We start from the raw sequence: 20672 nt of genomic DNA on the forward strand, positions 1-20672 counted from the left end.
TATCATGAAAGTTGAACTTACAAATGTAGTTTTTTTGTTACATAGCTGCACTCAAAAACAAAACAATGTAAAACTTTAGGGTTTACAAGTCCACTCAGTCCTACTTCTTGTTCAGCCAATCGATAAGAGAAACAAGTTTGTTTACATTTACAGGAGATAATGCTGCCCACTTCTTAATTACAATTTCACATGAAAGTAAGAACAGGCACTCATATGGCACTGTTGTAACTGGCGTCGCAAGATATTTACATGCCAGATGTGCTAAAGATTCAAATGCCTTTTCGTGCTTTAGTCATTGTTCCAGAGGACGTGCTTCCATGCTGATGACACTTGTTAAAAAAATAATGCGTTAATTAAATTTGTGACTAAACTCCTTGGGAGAGAATTTTATGTCTCCTGCTCTGTTTTTTACCTGCATTCTCTCATATATTTCATGTTATAGCCATCTCGGCTGATGACTCAGCACTCATTTGTTCGTTTCAAGAACACTTTCACTGCAAATCTGACAAAACGCAAAGAAGGTACCAATGTGAAATTTCTAAAGATAACTACAGCACTCGACCCAAGATTTAAGAATCTGAAGTGCCTTCCAAACTCTGAGAGGGATGAGGTGTGGAGCATGCTTTTAGAAATCTTAAAAGAGCAACACTCCAATGTGGAAACTACAGAACCTGAACCACCAAAAAAGAAAATCAACCTTCTGCTGGTGACATCTGACTCAGATGATGAAAATGAACATGCAGCGGTCCGTACTACTTTGGATCATTGTCGAGCAGAACCTGTCATCAGCATGGACACATCTTCTGGAATGGTGGTTGAAGCATCAAGGAACATATGAATCTTTAGCACATCTGGATTTAAATATCTTGCGACGCCGGCTACAACCGTGCCATGCAAATGCCTGTTCTCACTTTCAGGTGACACTGTAAAGAAGCAGGCAGCATTATCTTCTGCAAATGTAAAAAAACTTGTTTGTCTGAGTGATTGGCTGATCAAGAAGTAGGACTGATTTGACTTGTAGGCTCTAACATTTTACATTGCTTTATTTTTGAATGCAGGGTGGTTTTTTTGTGCATAATTCTACATTTGTAAGTTCAACTTTCATGATAAAGAGATTGCACTATAGTACTTGTATGAGGTGAATTGAAAAATATTATTTCTTTTGTTTTTTATAGTGCAAATATTTGTAATAAAAAAAAGTGAGCACTGTACATTTTGTATTCTGTGTTGTAATTGAAATCAATATATTTGAAAATGTAGAAAACCTCCACAAATATTTAAATAAATAGCATTCTATTGTTTAACAGCGCGATTAATTGGAATTAATTTTTTAATCACTTGACAGCCCTACTATGAATCTATGAAACACCTTGGGCTAGGTCCTCTGCTGGTGTAAATTCATATAGCAGCAGCAGTCAAAAAAACTAACAATTTTGGGAATCATTAAGAAAGGGATAGATAATAAAACAGAAAATATCATATTGCCTTTATATAAATCTATGGTATGTCCACATCTTTAATACTGCATGTAGACGTGGTTGCCCCATCTCAAAAAAGATATAGGAGCCTGATGCCCCTATTTCCCTCTATGTACCAGGCTCCCTGGCTAGACTACTTCTCCCATGATGCACCTGCAGTCATATGACTTCCATGATACACCACTCAGCTGAGGAGGACATCCTAGTTACATCATGAAAGATATAGTCCAGCCAAGGGAACCTGACCAATAGGAGAGAATGGAGAAAAACAACAGCTCCCATGATGCATTGCACCACAATGGAGAAATGCAGTTTAACGTTGAAATGATTCATAATTAAATGTTTTGGGTTAGTTAAACAAACTGAAGTATTCTGATTCGGGTCAAGCAGACACAAAACCTAATATTTTGTTTTAAATTTTCCAATGGAAATTTAAAAGCTTTCCCAGCGGAAAATAGGAATTTTCTTTGAAAAACTGAAGTTTACCCATGGAAGTTTTTGATTGAAAAGAAACTGCATTTTCCATTGAAAAACCATTTTAACAGAAAAATCCTGACCAGCTCTAATACTGAGAGGATAAGTATTTTCCCTTTGTTTGTTCCACATTTGTGAACCCTTGGTGTTGTATCTTTCATTATTATGCTGTCTTATTATACATTTTCATCCCAACTTTCATCATCTTAATTACCTCAATCAAATCCTCTCCAACTCTTCTCCTTTGCAGGCTGCATAATCCTGATTTAATTCCAGTAAATCAGAGAGAAATGTGCATGACAAGAATGCATTCAGAGAAATGGAACATTTTGCTGCTTGTTTTAGTTTAACAGCTGAACTGTTAAAGATGGACCAAGTGGAAAGAACTAGTCAAAAATCTGATTATTTTTATAACAGCATGTGTAATGCATAATTTACAGTAACCTATATCAAATCTGCTATTAATTTATACAACACTTTGTATTTTTCTAGAGTACATAGAAAATAGTCAGCAGTTCTGTTTATCTTTAATTTTAAAAAGTAACAAAATAATTTCAGCTTTCACTATTACTTGTCATGGGCCCTGATTCAGAAAAGCATCCCTGTTCAGGACAGCCCTTAAGAATGTCCTTAAATCCCAATGGGGAATAAACACATGTTGAAGTTAACCACAGGCTTAAATGTTATGCGGAGTAGAAATGGATTTAAGCACATGCTTAAGTGCTTTAGTGAATCAGGGCCATATTACCCACTAAGTAGTCTCCCTTCCCAGACCCTTACACTTTCAACTGTATCTTTCTAAAGGTTTGGTGAACAAAACCAGACCCAGTTCTCCAAAGAAGCATGCACTCGTTTGCTAGAATACATTCTAAAAACCTCTATACTATTTTCTATCTTTAGGCATCTTTAAGATCCTACATTTATTTAAGTCAATGGAAAGTTCACATTGACTTTAATGATGCAGGATCAGTGCCCTGGCACATCTCTTTTATTGAGATCTCCAAGACGACTCGCTTCTGCAGTATGCACTCTTTTTTCTGTGTTGATCTCACAAGTCCTCGCAAGAGCCCATCAATACATGAGACATTTGGGGCTAGATTTTTCCTGATTATTTCCAAGTTTCATGAGGCTTATTGTTACGAAGGGGAAACTACAACTCACCTGGGAGAGTCAGCAAAGAATTTAACCTTAACACAGAGAAATAGAAGAAAATTAATTTAATTACTATTCTATTGTATAGCAGTCCAGTATCTGAGCATCTTCCAGTAGTGCATTAAGCAATGTGACTAACATCTGTCTCATCTGGTTTGTTCTTTCTCTCCTCCTCTCCCCAGGGGGAGAATTGTGTGTTGTTTTGTTTTGGTGTTTTTTTTTTTAAATGTACATACTGCTGTGTGTTTATATTAGAGCACGCAAGGTTGAAGTGTGCTTTGCCTTGCACTTAGTACAGAAGGTGATGAGGTTTTGATAGTCTTTAGTTCCTGGGGAGTTCATTTCATACTCTCAGACCTGCCTCCAAGAAAGCTCTGGCCTTGCACAGATGAGCTTTACCTTTATTGTAGAAAGTTCCATTGTCCCTGAAGAGTAGAGATGTTGACCATGATCTGACTATCTGAAATTGATTCTCTGAAGTCATATGAAAATTATACTTAAATGTAGAGAAAATATGAAAATAAGCGTAGTGAAATTCAGGAATAATAGAATTTCAAAGCACATTTTCACATTTTCACCAAGTTAAATTGAGTCAGACTTTTTATGTAACTGAGCAGTTACAAGTAGGATGATTATTTAGGCCTTATTCTGAGAAATGGTTGAAACATTTTTCCTGAATTTTTTTCCTAAAAAATTCAGCTTGAGACAGACATGTGGTATGGAAATTTCAGCCGAAATGGTTAAAGTATGGCACTGTTATAAGCAACTGAAAACAGGATCTGTGACAGAGTGCTGTGCTAGCAAGTGAGCCACCCTTGAATCACTTAGGGCTGAAAGGGCTTGAGGGTATCCCCCAGGAAGGAATTCCCAAGTGTGCCTTCCTGGGTTCTCAAAGGGGTTTTGCACTTGGGTGGTGACAGCATCTACCCATCCAAGGTCAGAGAGAAGCTGTAACCTTGGGAGTTTAATACAAGCCTGGAGTGGCCAGTATTAATTTTTAGAATCCTTGCAGTCCCCCACCTTCTGAACTTGAAGTGCCAGAATGGGGAATCAGCCTTGACAGAAACTTATATGTCTATGAGGACTGCAGTGCATTTATGTAGCCTTTCAAAAGTAGAAGCCATTAAGAAGTTCAAAAAAAGAAAATTTCCACTTAGATTTCAGAAAAAAAAAGAAGATCCCTTGAACAATGATATTTCTGCATTGAATGTGACAATAATATCCGAGCGAAGTACAGGATCATGAGTGCCTTAATTTGGAATGACATCTAAGTTTTCTTTATATAGCAGAGATAAGCAATTAATCTCAAATATTTGATCTGCCTCATGGACATTGTCTAGAATACAAAATACTTGCTTTTGTTTCAGCCCATTGACAAATTGTGCTGTCCAATATAATTAGTTTGAGATAACCCAGGACCTGTTATTAAATGATTAGATGACCTTTAATCTAAGTGGAGATTTTAGCACATTGCAGTCATTCAAAACCAATCAAGGAAAAAGAGTTATTACATTTCAAGAGGAAAAAAAGTCACAGTCTACTTTATATAAGGAGGGGGCCGGTAAATTGGACCAAAAAAATGCAGGTATCAGCATAAGCACTGAGGGAAAGAAAAGATACAAAACACTGTGAATTAAGAAAAGAAAACAAACAAAACCTCCAAAAATCTCCACAAAAAGAGCACACAAAAGAGGCAAGGGCAGGATAATCAAATAACTCACCATGTAATTTGGGGCACCTGATGGCCCTTTGCCTCTAATCCTAAAAAGCCTTCAGGAGAGGGAAGGCTGGATCTGCATCTGGATTCCAATACTCCATTTCCATCCTCACTCATGCCAGGATTTTGGCAGGAGCTGAAAAACATTCTTGTACCCATTACAGTAGCTCTTTGAGTAACCTGTGCAGAAAAAAGGCAAGTTTCACCAACAGACAGTTTGCAGAACTAGGTTTATGCAGTGATGAGCTGCCAAAATCTTAACAACCGGTTCCCTCCTCACCCCACTAGGGGGTCGTGGCCCACCCCTGCCCCTGTCCCATCCACCCCCTCCCCTGTCCCCTGACTGCCCCCGGAACCAGGCAGGAGGGTCTCGTGGGCCACCATAGTGGGTGCCCACCCCGCCCCTAAGAGCGGGAGGGACTGCTGGGGGCGAGGTGGGGAGTCCCGGCAGTGCTTACCTGGGGCAGCTCCCGGGAAGAATCCGGCAGGTCCCTCTGGCTCCTAGGGGCAGGGTAGTGTAGCTACGGGGGAGCAGGCGCTCCCCCCACTGATCACATCAAAAGTGCTGCCTTAGGCACCGATTCCGTGGGTGCTCTGGGGCTGGAGCACCCATGGGGAAAATTTGGTGGGTGCAGAGCACCCACTAGCAGCTCCCTGCCCCGCGCCCAGCCCCAGCTCACCTCTGCTCCACCTCCGCCTCCTCCCCTGAATTCCCTCCCACCCCCCCCCCCGGGCTTCCCTCAAATCAGCTGTTTGTGCAGGAAGCCTGGGAGGGCTGAGAAGCAAGCGGCACTTTGCGCTCAGGCCCAGGGAGGCAGAGGTGAGCTGGGGCGGGGAGCAGATCCCCTGCGCGCCGCTGCGCCGCCGGCCCCCCCCGGGGTTACCTGTTGCAGCGCAGGCGGCCCTCCTCGCGCCCACCCCGCCCCAGCTCACCTCCACTCCGCCTCCCTGGGCCTGAGCCCGAAGCCGCCGCCTGCTTCTCAGGCCTCCCAGGCTTCCCGCGCTAACAGCTGATTCGCAGGAAGCCAGGGGCACGGGGCGGAGAAGCAGAGCGGGGCGGAGCGTAACTCAGGGGCGGAGGTGAGCTGGGGATGGGGATGGGCAGGGGAGCTGCCGGTGGGTGCTCTGCACCCACCATATTTTCCCTGTGGGTGCTCCAGCCCCGGAGCACCCATGGAGTCAGCGCCTAAGGCGGCACTTTTGGCCGATTGTTACATTCAGAAGCCTTTTTAGAACCAGTTGTCCCGCGAGGGACAACTGGTTCTAAAAGGGCTTCTAAATTTAACAACCATTTCCAGCGAACCGGTGCAAACCAGCTCCAGCTCACCACTGGGTTTACGTATGTCAGTAGAGGTTGAATCAGTCAAAGATCCATGTCTATCAAACACAGTCAATTCATCTGCTCCCAGTATTAGTTTCTTTTTATTTTGAACTTCAAGTGTCACAGACTTTGTCAAGGTGCCCCTGCTGGACACTCACTAGGCGGATGTATTTGGGCCCTACATACTGGACCTGTGTGCTTTGCAGCTTTCCTGAGACTAAGCAGAATCCAGGCATTGCTTCTGGCTGTGGGTTTCTAGGCACCCTCTCAGGATATAGATTATTTTTCTGCCTCCCATTCTGAGAGCTGGGACTCCATGGTCCAGCTGTATAGCACCTGAAACTAGCACAACTCCCCAGACTTCCCAGTTGCTTAAACACACACACCCCTGGGCTCCAACCTTGTGGGCACTCTGTTTTACAGTTTACCTCTTCAGGGACACATGACAGTTGACACAAAAAGACACAGACTGCACAAGGTTTCTAGCCCAATCATCCTTCACTTTAGATAACACAAGAGATAAACACCTGTATGCTGTCCCCTGCCTTAGTTGTCTCATCACTCTTGAGCCTTCTTTGGAATCTAGACAAGAGTCCTCAATGCTCCATGCTCATGGCAGCTCATGGCATCTTCTCCAAAACATGGAGTCTGATCTCACTCCTGCAGCCTGCTTCCTTCTGATTCTGGTCTCTTCTTCCTTTCTAAAACAGCTGGGAAGAGAACCTTCCTTTTATAACTTCCAGTCCTCTTTATCAGGTGACCCCTTAAGTCAGGCTCAGTGCCTCCCCGACATCCAGTGATCAGTTGCCTGGTTACCAACCCATCTACAAGGACTTGTTCTTTTGGATGGTAGCCAAATCATTGACCTAGGGTGCTTCCATTCTAATAAACAATCACCAAGGTTTAATAACCTTCTGTTGTTAGCCCTATGTCAAAGAATTTCAAACTGAGGTGGAGATAAAAAGACAGCAGAGAAGGCAGAACAGCCTTACAGTCAAAATGGAATTTGTAGTTTGATATATAGATACATATAGAGAGTTCATAATCACAAATAGAATTCATAAATTGAACATAGATTCCCCAGATTAGCACACCATGCTATGATCTGGTGTTTGAAATTCTGTATATTGTCCCTGAATCAGTCATCAGCTGGCAAAAATAAATAATAATGAGCTCATTTCACTAACAATGGACTCATAATTATGCCAGCTGCTCAGTCTGTAAAGGCTTTTCTTTTTCTTCCCCAGTAGAAAGGGTAAAGCTCTCCTTTTTGTTTGTCTTTCTGCTTGATTTCTAGGATCTCTTTGGCACTTGTCTGTATGTGGGGGCAATATAGAGCTTCGCTACTGCAGCAGGAACTACATGAAGTGCTGGGGTTCACTGACATGCAGTGGGAATGCATTTTTAGGAAGGTGGACCATGTACTCTCACCCTGGTTGCCCAGCTATGCTGTTTGGGGGTGAAAAAAGCCATAATCCTGCCTCCTCTCTGTATACTCTGGGGTGTCTAGTGCCTCAAGGGGATGCCAGTAGACATCCTCCCCGTTATAGCTATTATCTCATTGTTTTCTTGTTCTTTCCTGTCTGTCTTCCTGCCTATCTCCATCTGCAGATTCCTGTTTGGTTAGATGGTAAACCCTTTAGGGAAAAGGTCGTCTTTTGGTTCTGTGTTTCTACAATGCCTAGCACAATGGGGTCCTGTTACTTGACTAGTGCTCCTAAGTACTATGGTAATAAAAGCAACAAGAGAAAATGAAAGCCTTCCACTGCGCTTTCTGTCTGGGGTTCTAAGAGAGTTCTCTGTTCATGCACTAATTTTGAATTCTTTCTGGAGATCCCTGTACAGGAGTCAAACAGGACTAAATTGTTCCTCTAAGGCACAGCCCTGCAACAGGTAGTGTAAAAATAAGCACAGGAGAAATTCTGGCTGATTCAGCATCTGTTCCTTCTCTTGGTGCCCAGGGAGTGCATGCTGGAGTGGCAGCTCACCTTAAATGGGTGCAATGTCTGTTCCTCTCCATTCTCAGCCACCTCTTTTGGCTAATGCAGAGAGTGGGGTGAGGATCATGGCCCTCGCCTCCCCACTCATCAGGAAAGTCTATTGCTGCTGAGGGCACTAGTATCTGTGCTCCCTAGCCATAGTGCAGTGGGCTCATGTGCAGGGACACATGGTAGGGGAGGCTCCTTGAGCTCTCTCTTCCCCTGTGCTCCCTCTTAGAGACACAAACACAACCTGAACCATGGCACTGACTTGACATTTTCCTCATAATTCTGGAGTCTCCAGCATAAAGCCTTTCTGTGCAAGCTCAATAGCTTCATCTGCAATTTAAAATATATCCAGATTGCTGTTCCAGCTACATCAGTTCATGTACCAGTTTCCTTGACATTTGGACATTTTGCTGATTATCTCAGAAGCTTTAAATGGATGTAATGGATGTATTTGCTGTCTGCACTACAGAGAGTGGAAACTTCTGACAGTGGAAACCATGGGGACAGCTTCACAGCAAATAGTCAGCAAAATTAGCCCTGTTCTGTTGTGTGAAACATCAAAGGTGCCAGAGAGAAGCAGTGCAATGTCTTTCTTGGAATAGAGAAATAAAATCATATTAATGGTTAAATCTCTTGGGCATAAAATAAATATAATACATTAGATATCGCTCTTTGACTGCCTTTGCTGATAAAGGCAAACCTAATACACAGTGTTTAGGGGCGATTTAGTGAGCAGGCCCATTGGTGTCAGTGGTGACTCACTAGAGCATGGTCTGAGGAATTTGGACAAAAAGGTTGAAAACACTTTACAAACATGAGCTAATTAATTATAACACTAGTCTCCAAGCTAAGTGTTATCCCTCTTTTACAGACAGGGAAACTGAGTAAAAAAGTTTGGACAACTTGCCCAGGATTACACAGAGTTCTGATGTTCTCATTTCACAGTCTGCTGCTGAGAATTACTTGTCTATCAACTCTCCTAGAAGATTGCTATTGGACATACTGGAATATAATTTTCTATTGGACCCAAAATAAACCAGCAAAAAAGAACAAACCATGTAAATTTTTAGCCAATTCAGTTAAAAAGTGTACCAAATATCTGTGAGAAGTTTTACACAGTGTAAAAACTTCAGTAAATACTCAGGTATTACAAAGTATGTTTTCAACCAACATTAGTTCTGTTTTCTCAGAATCATACTCTCCTGGCTCTCAGGAGCAGAGATGCCAATGATGCCATATACTCACTAAGTTTTATTTTCCTTCCATATGATCCCTATTTCTTTTAAGAAGTTTCCATCTCAGAGAAGGGAATTTGGAAGTCAGTATTTTAGATTCAGTATTTAAGAGCTACATGGCAAATAATTACTGCATTCTAGTCCTACTATGATAGGATGCATAAAGAACTCTGGAAACATTTTGACAAACTTTAGTAGCAGCTGTTTAAAGAAACAATTACATTTCTTTGTGGCTCTACCAAGTGTTGTTTGTCTTTTCATTCAGAAAGCAGAGGTAAGTTTCATGACTTTAGAACTACTATCCACAAGCTTAGGTTTCCATGTATTCTGACCTACTCACAATTTAAAATTAACTTACCTGAAGAAATAGAATAATTTGCAAAGAGAAGTCAACCCACTTTTTTAAACACTACATGGCTCACTGATCCCTGTTTCTGCCCATATACCAGTAAACTTAAATATGTTTTGGAATAGAGACCTATACTGCCCCAGGTTCAGCTGAAAATGGAGTGTCAGCTGTGGATGGGAATACAAGACATTGTCATTCTCCGGATTCTCAAAGTGAGATAGATATGGGAGATGTGAATTCATATAGTCTTTCCTGAATAGTAAATGTAATTTCATTTCTAAACCCTTTATGCTTTTAGTGCAATAAAAGTGAAGGCAGCTGTAAACAAACCATTTGGCGGCAGCTGAATGTTAGGGTTATTTGGGACTCTATTAAATCATTTATATGAAATGTCTTGAGCCAGTTGATCCCTATCTTCTGCAGCCTGAATCTGGCAGAATTGCATACAGTTTTTCTAATGACCATATTTAACTTCTGAAAATTTTCTTCCATGCAATAAGGGACTACATTTTGCAGAAATTAGGACAATACCCCCCTTCTTTCTGCTGTCTTCCATGCTATGCAATATAATAGAACCAAGATAGTCTTGAATAATGGATCTCAGATTAATTTAAAGATAAGGTAACTTTTATACTTTAACTTTTTACCAAGTAAATGCTATGCATTCTGGTACCATAGACAGGACTCTGGCAAGCAGAGAAATAGAAAGAAAAAAAAAAGATACAGGTGTATGTATATGGTGTATGTATATGCTACATGTCTGTGTGATCAGAGAAATCTTGCAACAGATTCATGCGGGGAACATAGATGGCGATTCTAGGAGCTTCCAGTGACTGAATTAGTTGTTAGCATAAATTAGAGCAGCATCAAAGCCTCCCTATTAGCCATAAAAGCAATTATAATAATAAAAACAGTGCAGACAGTGCTGGAGAAAACGTTGTCCTCTTGCTTCTTAGGGGCCCAATCAAGACTTCCATTGACTTTAATGCCAGTTGGATTAGGTCCCACAAAATCAGACTCCAAAGTAATAGCCATACTCCAGGCAAAGCATGAAACAAGGATTATATCAACACTTCTAGGTGTCAGAATTCAAGTGTCCCCCTCTCTTTGCACACACATCCCCCAACCACATGCTGAAATTCTTGGTTTCAGAGTAGCAGCCGTGTTAGTCTGTATTTGCAAAAAGAAAAGAACATGTGGCACCTTAGAGACTAACCAATTTATCTGAGCATAAGCTTTTGTGAGCTACAGTTGCATCCGATGAAGTACATCAGTTGCATCCAATGAAGTGATCTGTAGCTCACGAAAGCTCATGCTCAAATAAATTGGTTAGTCTCTAAGATGCCACAAGTACTCCTTTTCTTTTTGAAATTCTTGGCTAACTGAAGATAATTCCTATGTACTCCCATTAACATTTTCAAGAAGCCTGGGAACAAAGATTTCTAGAGAGCTTGAATAAATTGGGATGATTTTGTATTTTCTTGGTGCAATTACATTTCATAAAACTTATTTATTATGATTACAGGGTACAAGAAGCTTTCATCCTTTTCTCATTCATTACACTGTTTCTGGTTTCCCGCATGTAAACAAGAAGCAAAAGTAATTAATATCCTACAAAGTATATGGTAAGCTGTTACAAATCAAAACCATTAATGTAAGGTTGTCCATGACACTTGGAATACATTTCCTGCTCCTTAAAAATGCACACTGAGAAATCCATGGTCTTCATACCTTAATATGAGATGAACTGAAATCAAAGAGTTTTTTGGGTTTTAGGGTGGGTGTTCAATTTCCATGGCTAGCCCCCAGCTGAACTACATAATATAACACAACATTGCCATTTTTAGGGATGCTTTAGAGCAATGACCATTTCTGGTTAGAGTGGTGTAGGCAGCAAGGAAATGGTAAGAGTAGAGTTGTTTTCTTATAGTCTATAAAATGTATTTCTGCAAGGTTTGTGTATTAGGTTGTTTTAGACAGAGTCAAATGTTACTTGTGCATACAAATATTTAATTATTTTTTTAACCACTAAGTATTATCTTTAAAAATGTTCTATGGTAGTTATGAGCTGGCTGATTTTCCATCCTAGAAGATATTATGAGCGATGGTACAGTTCACCAGGTCTGTAGCCTAGAAATCACCAGTGGCTTTAACAGAGGTTCACAGGTTCAATTGTACATACAAAAATCATGAAGCCATGGGTGTAAAAACAGGCAGATATACACATCTCCTGGTCAGTGTAGATGGAAGGCCCCTGGGGTGGGTGATGGAGGGGGAGTCTGCCCGGCCTTCATCCCACAGTGGCAGCTCCTGAACCAGAGGACTGGGCCTAGCTCCCCTCTGCAGGCATTGAGACCTGATTCATGGAGTTACAGCCCCACTCAGGTTTGGCCAGGCTGCCTCTCTGATGGTGCCCCCTTCTGCAATTTAGCACAGTGCATCCATTGAATCAGGAGGCTACATCTGCCTCTGCTAGAAACCCATTCTTATAGGATTAATTCCAATAGAAAATAACAGTGCAAGTAATCAACCACTGGAATAGCTTACTAAGGCTTGTGGTAAATTCTCCATTGGAGTCTTTCAATCAACATTGTGTATCTTTCTAAAATATATGCTCTAATTCAACCGCAAGTTATTGGGCTACCTGCAGGAATCACTGGATGAAATTCTATGGTGTGTGTTACACAGGAGGTCAGATTAGATTATCATAATGGCCCCTTCTGGATTTAGTCTAAAATTAAAGGTGCTGCTTGAAAACTCATGAGTTTGGATAGGCCGGAGAAAGGTTTGCGATCCTTGATCTTTATTGATTATGTATCCTTTTGGGGAGAGAAAATAAACTCTTTTGTGAAATTCTTTGTAAATGGTTATCGCAAACCTCTCTGGTCCTCCCTACTCTCCATGCTGTCACCACGACCCTCATCAGGAAAAGCAGCATCAAGGAAAAAGAAGTAGTTTATTTTCTCCCCCCAAAAGAGTATATAATCAGTAAGGATCAGAATCTCTATTGAGATCTATCCCTTTTGTATCACTCAGGAAGCACAAAGGTGTCAGCAACTGGCTACAAATGGCCAGCAGAAAATTCCCCCTGCATAGAAAAATTTCCTGGCTGGGTCTCTGCCCTTCTACTCATCGGCTGCAGCTTTGGGGATGTACCAGGAAAGAGAGTGGCATACCAGGCAAGGAAGGGGACATGTCAGAGGGGCTCTGCTGTACCAACTCTTCACGGACATGGGATCCATTAAGGATCTCATATTAATGGCATATGTTAGAATAGCCCAGCAGCTCCTCTAAGCATCATTGAGACTGACCAGGGTTGGCACATACCAGCCACCAGGAACAGAGAGCCGTAACTAGCTGCCTCAGTATCCCCCTCTTCTGTGCTGGCGTGATGTGTATGTCAATGACAATGTAGTTAATGTGAACAGCAGAGAGGAGAGTTTATTGGGCAAGTAGAGTGCTTTTTTATATTCTCAACATTTTTGTTTTCAAGATGTATGATTGTTTCTGCATCACACACTCAGCCAGCATGCACTAAACTGTTTTGTATCAGAATCACAAGAGCAGCAAACATTTGGATCCATGAGGCCAACCCTATTCATTTCCATTAGAGCAGGGGTTCTTAAAATTTTTCTTTCTGAGCCCCCCCACATGCAGTAAAAACTCCACGGCCCACCTGTGCCACAACATCTGGTTTTCTGCATATAAAAGCCAGGGCTGGTGGTAAGGGTTAGCAAGCAGGGAAATTGCCCAGGGCCCAAAACCACAGGGGGCACCTAGAAGCCAAGTTTCTTAGGCTTCTGCTTCAGTCCCAGATGTCGGGGCTCAGGGCTCTGGGCTTCAGCCCCATACTGTGGGGCTTCGGCTCTAGTGAGTCTAATGCTGGTCCTGTTTGGCAGCCACCCTGAAAAATACTCTCGGCCCCCGGGGGGCCCCGGATCCGTGGATGAGAATCACTGCACTAAAGTTCATAATACCCTAACACAGTATGAAGCACAAGGTTTGTGTTGTTGCAGACATCTTAAAACCCTTACAAGATGCCTTCCCATTTTTCTCCCCATCCATCGCCTCTATACTAATAAACAAGTCATTTGTCCATCATTTTCCGAAGGCTGAAATCTTGATGCCTTAGTTCTAACTCCCACTCTTAGTTAGCTGCTTGCTGGAAGGTTTTCTGACTCTGTTCCAAGGGGAATTATGATTTCCAGGAGCAACAATAAGCTATTAGTGTGTGCTCGCTTGCTTATAATTGTCTTTTAAATCCTTAATCTTTTATTGACAAGTATATTTCAGTTAAAAAAATGCTATATGGAGATGCAAGATAGAAGGGAGTTCCAGAAGTAGCATATAATGAGCCATGTTAGAGGATAACATCACAAAATACACCCCCAAGTTTTAATACCAACATCTTGTGAAAACAGAGAAGGAAAAAGAATAGCACCAAAGAAAATAAGATGATAAAGAAAAGAAAGATGGATGACAAAGCAGACAAAGAAGAAACCAAAGAAACATTGTCAGAATTTACTAGCCTGCATCGATAATCATTATGATATTTAGTGAATCAGTGCTGTGGTGCAATTATCAAGCTCTATAACTATTCTATGATACATGTAATATAGAATAAATGTTGACATTATCTAAAATATAGTGCCTGATTCACCATTGTGTTATTCCAGATTAACACCAGAGTTGCTATAATTTAATCACTATTCATTCTCAATAATGGACATGATACCAACAATTGCTGGCACCAAGAGGTTAATGTGTCACCTTTTTCCTCTCTTCAGTTCTGATGTTAATGGCCTTACTGCTGTGTAAAGATGGAATAACACAGCGGTGAGTGAGGCCTATTATCTCTTTCATATCTTTTGCCAACATGACCTCTATTTCTAAAGAAATGGAAAAGAGGAACAGCTATCAGTAACTGAGTGTCAGTTGCAGCTGTTAGCTACTAGCTTTTCCACTTCAGCTTCCTTTAATAACAGCAGATATCATATTGCAGAAAATAAGATTAGAGTTAGACAGATTTCATCATGCAGCCATGTGTGTCCAGGTTTAGGAAATATTTATTACCATTATGCATATAACCAGTAACGGTGGTGGTAGGAAGTGAAAGAAATAATAATCAGAGAAATAATGTGATGATAACCTTGAACATCCACCAGCTGCTACAGGAAGCAGATAGATGGGATCTTGGTTTAACATCTTTTTTCACAGTAAACCTTTCAACAGCTAGGTATGTGTATACATATTTAAATCCATAACATTCTTGTTCAGTAAGAATCATATTGGTAACTGCAAGATAATACCCCTAATTTCAATTTGTATCTTTAAATTGGATATTTTTACCAAGCTAATAGTAACTACCCATTATGCTGTCTCTTTCTAGCTGTAATATGTCCATGGTAATTTTATATTATCTACCATTAATACTTGCAAATTGTTATTAATGGAAGTATTCTGGAAGTTTGGAATAGTTGAATGGGTTAGTTTATTTTTTCCCCCTCCATGTATAAAACTCATCTTGTTTGATTTTGATGTCATATAAATATTCTCTTTCTAACAATATTACATCACCCACCTTGTGTCTCCAATATCCTGGACCAACATGGCTACAACAACACTGCATACAACAATGGAAGATATTGATTCTTTCTAATGAGACATGAGAAGTCACCTTGAGGTCAGTCTTAGTCTGCCGTTCCAGATGAGGAGCTATATGAATGAGCTGCCAAATTAATTTTTTGGAAAATGTGTGCACTGCATTGTAATCATAAGTATGTCTGATAATTAAAAAAGAGGACGGACATAATTATACCATATGTAGAATTTTCATTAGCTTATTTTAAAATAGTTACTTTGATCGTTAGACAGGTTTCAGAGTAGCAGCTGTGTTAGTCTGTATCCGCAAAAAGAAAAGGAGTACTAGTCTCTAAGGTGCCACAAGGAGTCCTTTTCTTCTTGATCATTAGAGTTTCATTAGCATACAGAAGAATCACAGAAAGACATTCCAAAGGAAAAATTAGCCAGTATCTACAATCAAGCTGACTGATTTTGCTGTATTCCACAGTGCTTGAGGGTGCTGGTGGGGGAAATCACAAATTAACCTTTTGATACCAACAATTGCTGCCATCATATCTGCTGCTGAATAAACATATCAAGGACAAGACATCGTGACTCTTGATGTCCAAGGCAATGATGGGTTTAATTGGTTAATTGGAATTTGACATTTTCACTGATAGAATCCAGAGGTTATGCATTATTGCAGTCTGATGAGTGAAAGGTGATGTATGTGTGAAGCTTTCTGAGGTAAAATCACTCCCAAATTCTGCTTCAGAAATACTCTGATCCTACCTAGTGCTTTCAAGTCAGTGAGGATACTCCATGTAGAGTGCTGAAAAATAAGGTCTTTTGCAGCGAGGGTGACCAGACAGCAAGTGTGAAAAATCGGGACAGGGTGTGGGGGGTAATAGGAGCCTATATAAGAAAAAGACCCAAAAATCGGGAATGTCCCTATAAAATCGGGACATCTGGTGACCCTATTTGCAGCTTACATACCCATTTTGGGTTTCATTTAATTTGATATTTCTTTTTGTGTATCTTCGGGTATGTCTACACTGCGAAGTTGTCGACAAAACTTTTGTCTTTCACAGGTACTTAAAAAAGCCACCCCGCAAAAGACAAAAGTTTTGCCGATGCAAGTGGCATTGTGAACGCAGATTTGTCGGCAGGAGTGCTCTTCTGCCAACAAAGCTAACGCCGCTCGTGCAGCTGGAAGTATTTTGTCAGCAAACGTGTCGACAAAGTACCGACAAAGAGCGTTTACACACGCTGACTTTTAGCAACAAAGCCTTGTCGCTAAAAGCTGCGTGGTGTCAACAAGCCGTCATCAGTGTCTTTCTGTACTTTCCTTTGAGATCAGTGTTTTAAACTAAAAAAAAGTGACTTCTTTTGTAACTTTTGTTAAATTTGTAAAAGGTTTTTTGTTTTTAAAAAAGTTTCAACTAAATCCAAAACCTTAGAACTCTAAAGAGAGATATTATTGCTGCCAATTGCTATTATACATCATTTACTGTTTATTCACATCAAGTCTGATGCAAGGCCTAATAAAGTCAATTGAAAGGCTCCATTGACAATCGGCTTTGGGGATCAGACACTATTCCTTGTGATATTTAACACTTGAATGCATTAGCACACATTGTAAATTATCAGTGGTAGACAGGGAAAACACAAAAATCTACCCTGAACCATAAGAATATTTGACAACAAAAATGTAGTTCCATCCTGAAAGTAGCCTGAGAATCACAACTGTGATCCAAGTAAGTTAAAAATTGTAACTGGAACTTATTTTGTGGTAGTGTGAATTGAGTGTACAAAATCTTTAGTCAAACAAGACTGGCAAACAACTCATTTAAACTGAATTTCTGGCTAGTGGAGGAACTCACTTCTGAAGGGAGAGGATTGATATAAATAATATGGGGTTTCAGTATATATGTAGTGTTTTAACAGTTAACCCTTTGCTTTTCATTACATCATAAATATAACACAAATAAATTGTTTAATCACTTTCTCTGATATGAACTAAATGATTATGCTTTTTCAGAATATAAGGAACAGAATACTAGTAATAAACTATGTGACAGATTGGTTTCAGTCTGTCTGCAGTTCCCATTTGATACAGAGTAGAGCTAATGTCAAGAAGAAAATCTAAGAATTCTATAAGCCATGTCTACTAAAGTCAAAGACAGTGCAGAAAATGAGCTGTCTGTAAATTGACATCTTCAGACAAGGAGGTTAATCATACTCAAAAAAGATCTAACAACAGACAATCAGCCCGAGAGTGGGGTGAGGGAGTTGCAAATGTGGCCAGAAAGTCCCTAGTTGTGTGGCTCTACCTTCAAAAGCATATTTAAGGTAAAAAGTGACATAGGAAAAGCAATAATGAAACTGTTTAGCCACAGAACTGAATACAACCCTCAGCGAATTTGGAGACAGACCACAGGAAACACCACTTTGGATCTATGTCTGTACTACAAAGTTTGGTCAATATATGTTATGTTGGCTTACAGCTGCCAGCTTCTATATGTCATTCAGGCATGTGCACAGTTGATTGCTTGCATTGGTGCTGCATGTCCTCATCACAAGTAGTTGCATCAAGAGAAAATGTAATACACCATGGGTAGGTATTCCAGTGTGCCCTGCACCACCATCTGGTACAAAGCCTTGTGGGATGTTTTAGCAGTGCTTTGTGGGATACCAGCAATTCCCTCAGGAATTTTTGGGGAATTATGGGTCAAGTTCCCACAATCCCACATTCTCTATCCCATAATGCTTATTCCATGCTATAATTTCATGCCATTTTTAAAATTTCCACCGCTTTTCAGTCTCTGACATCTCTCTGGCAGACGTTTGGCTCCTGCACAGCTCAGCTCAATTCTTATGACTATTGCTAAGACAGGACACACAATTCTCCTGTATCAGTGGAACTTCCGAGACTACTACAACCAGCAGTGCAATGAGGATGATGAATGGATGAAGAAATAAAAATGCCAGGTTGCTGCTGGCATTCATACACTGGCATTCATTCCACTTGTTAAATGAGCACTGAGTGGTGGGATCGCATTGTAATGCAGATCGAAAATGATGAGCAATTTCTGTAGAACTTCTGGATGTGAAAGGCCACATTCCTGGATCTGTGTGCTGAGCTCTCTGACACAGCGATACCAGAGTAAGGGCAGCACTGACACTGCTAAAGGGAGTGGCAGTCATGCTCTGGGTGCTTGCAATACTGGATTGCTGTTGGTCAATGGGGAATCAGTTCGGAGCTGGGAAATCCACAGTTGGGGCCATTGTCGTCTGAGTGTGCAAAGTCATTTAGCATATCCTTCTGCATGGGACCGTGACTCTCAGCAATGTGCAGGAAATAGTAGATGGATCTGAAGCAATGGGGTTCCCGAACTGAGGTAGGGCAATAGATGGGATGCATACTCCTATTCTGGCACCAATTCCACTTTGCCAGTGAGTACATACACGGAAACGGGAACTTTTTCCAGGGTTCTGCAACCACTAGTGGATCACTGGGGATGCTTCACTGATAATAACAGTGTGGGCTGGGCAGGGAATGTGTATGATGCTTGCATCTTTAGGAACAGAGGACTCCTCCAAAAGCTGCAAGCAGGGATATTCTTCCTTGACTGGCATATTCACTTTGGCAATGTTGACATGCCAGTAGTAAATCTGGAGGACCCAGCCTATCTCTTGCTCCTGTGGCTCAGGAAGCTGAACGCTGGCCACCTTGACAGAACCAAGAAAAGATTGAGCTACTGGCTGAGCAGGTTCAGGTTGACTGCTGAATGTGCATTTGATAGACTCAAAGTGCAGTGGTGATATTTACTAACTACACTGGAACTCAGGAAGGCACACAGTCCTATCGTTATTGCTGCATGTTTCTATTACATAATATTTGTGAAACAAAAGGGAAAAGGCTACTGGCTAAGTGGAGGGCTGAGGTGGACCTGCTGTTTGCTGAATTTGAACAGCCAGACACAGAGGCTATTAGAAGAGCCAGCTGTGGAGCTATACAGTTGATGGAGTCCTTTACAAACTCATTTTAATAGTCAGCTATAGTTGTGTTATACAATGCTTTGGGGAACTTGTGTGCCTGTTATGGATTTGTAATGTGGCAAATGTGCTTGGTGCAAACTAGTAAATATACTCTGCATTTCAAAAAAATAAAACTTTATTGTGTGCAAATAAATGGGAAACAAAGTTAAAGTGCAAATAAACAAGTTAAACATTTTAGCAGCACTGTAAGAGTGTGATGCATCCTTATAAAAACGGAGTAAAACATGCATGTTTACGTATTCAATATTACAATGTTTCATTCATGGTAAAAACAAGTAGGGGACTGTGCTTTCTGGCTTATTCTGTAGTTATCACAGATCAGAATAAGTCTAGTCATTGTTTTATTTGTTTTCCCCTGCCATGGAGTGGTAGGGATAAGGGTTCATCTTCTGCTGGCACCTGGTATGCTGTGGGGTAGAGGGATCAGTGATCATAGGGTTTTCCATGGAATGGCAAGGCAGCTGTGTATTCGGTCTTTGGGCATTTAGCTCAATAAATGTTCTGCAACATTTGCGTTTGTTGCCTGAGCAAACCCATAATGTCCTGGTGCACTTCCTGCCTTACTTCTCTGATCTTTTCCTCTCCTCCAACAACCAGTCTTTCCATTCCTGGCCCTTACCCTGATTTTAGCCATTTGGCCCCTCCAATCCCCATGTTCACAGTCAGCAGCTGTGGAGCACTGGAAGATATCAGAAAACATGTCCTCCCTGGTCTGCTTCCTTCTTCCCCGCTCTGGGTCAGGCATTCAGCAGACATGGAGGGGGCACCTCTGAAGGCCTCCATGCTAGAGGCTGCTGATTAAAACATACAGATACCGCATTATATTTACAGTCACAATGGCAAGGGAAAGGTAAGTCTCACAACTCTCTTACATTATTTCCATAAAAACCTTTAATAAAAAATGCTAATTGTCACTTTAGCTTTGAAGGACCTTGTTACAGCATCACTCTTCAGCTTAAGCCATGGTTAGTACAGAGTAGTATGGGGGCATGGAAACTGTTGCACGGAAGGTTTAGATGCTGGCTGCTCCTTGGTATGAGTATACAGAAAGTGTAGTAAATATTGCTAATATTTTCACATGCAGTGGTGATTTTGACTAACACCTCACTCCTGAGGGTGACAAAGGTCCAGAGAACATTGCTGCTACTGGCATCCCAAAGCTCCTTGGTCCATATGTTGCTCACTTGCTTATTGTAATGGTGCCAGCAGAACTCACCACATGGGAGGCATGGGTCTGTCTCCTGTCGCCTGGGAAAACACAAGGTTGCCATCCCTAGAAATGTTCGGGAGAGGGTTGCAGAGCATTTCCATGAAAGTTGAGAGATTGTTGAAGA

The 20672-nt window shown here is 41.1% G+C and overlaps 1 protein-coding gene across 2 annotated transcripts in view; it reads left to right on the forward strand.

The window, feature by feature from the left end:
* The window catches only part of STK32C (serine/threonine kinase 32C), a 253843-nt gene that overhangs the window by 204907 nt on the left and 28264 nt on the right, over positions 1–20672 (forward strand). The window lies entirely within an intron of this gene.

The sequence above is a fragment of the Lepidochelys kempii genome, chromosome 7, assembly GCF_965140285.1.
Source record: "Lepidochelys kempii isolate rLepKem1 chromosome 7, rLepKem1.hap1, whole genome shotgun sequence".
In the NCBI taxonomy this organism is placed as follows: domain Eukaryota; kingdom Metazoa; phylum Chordata; order Testudines; family Cheloniidae; genus Lepidochelys; species Lepidochelys kempii.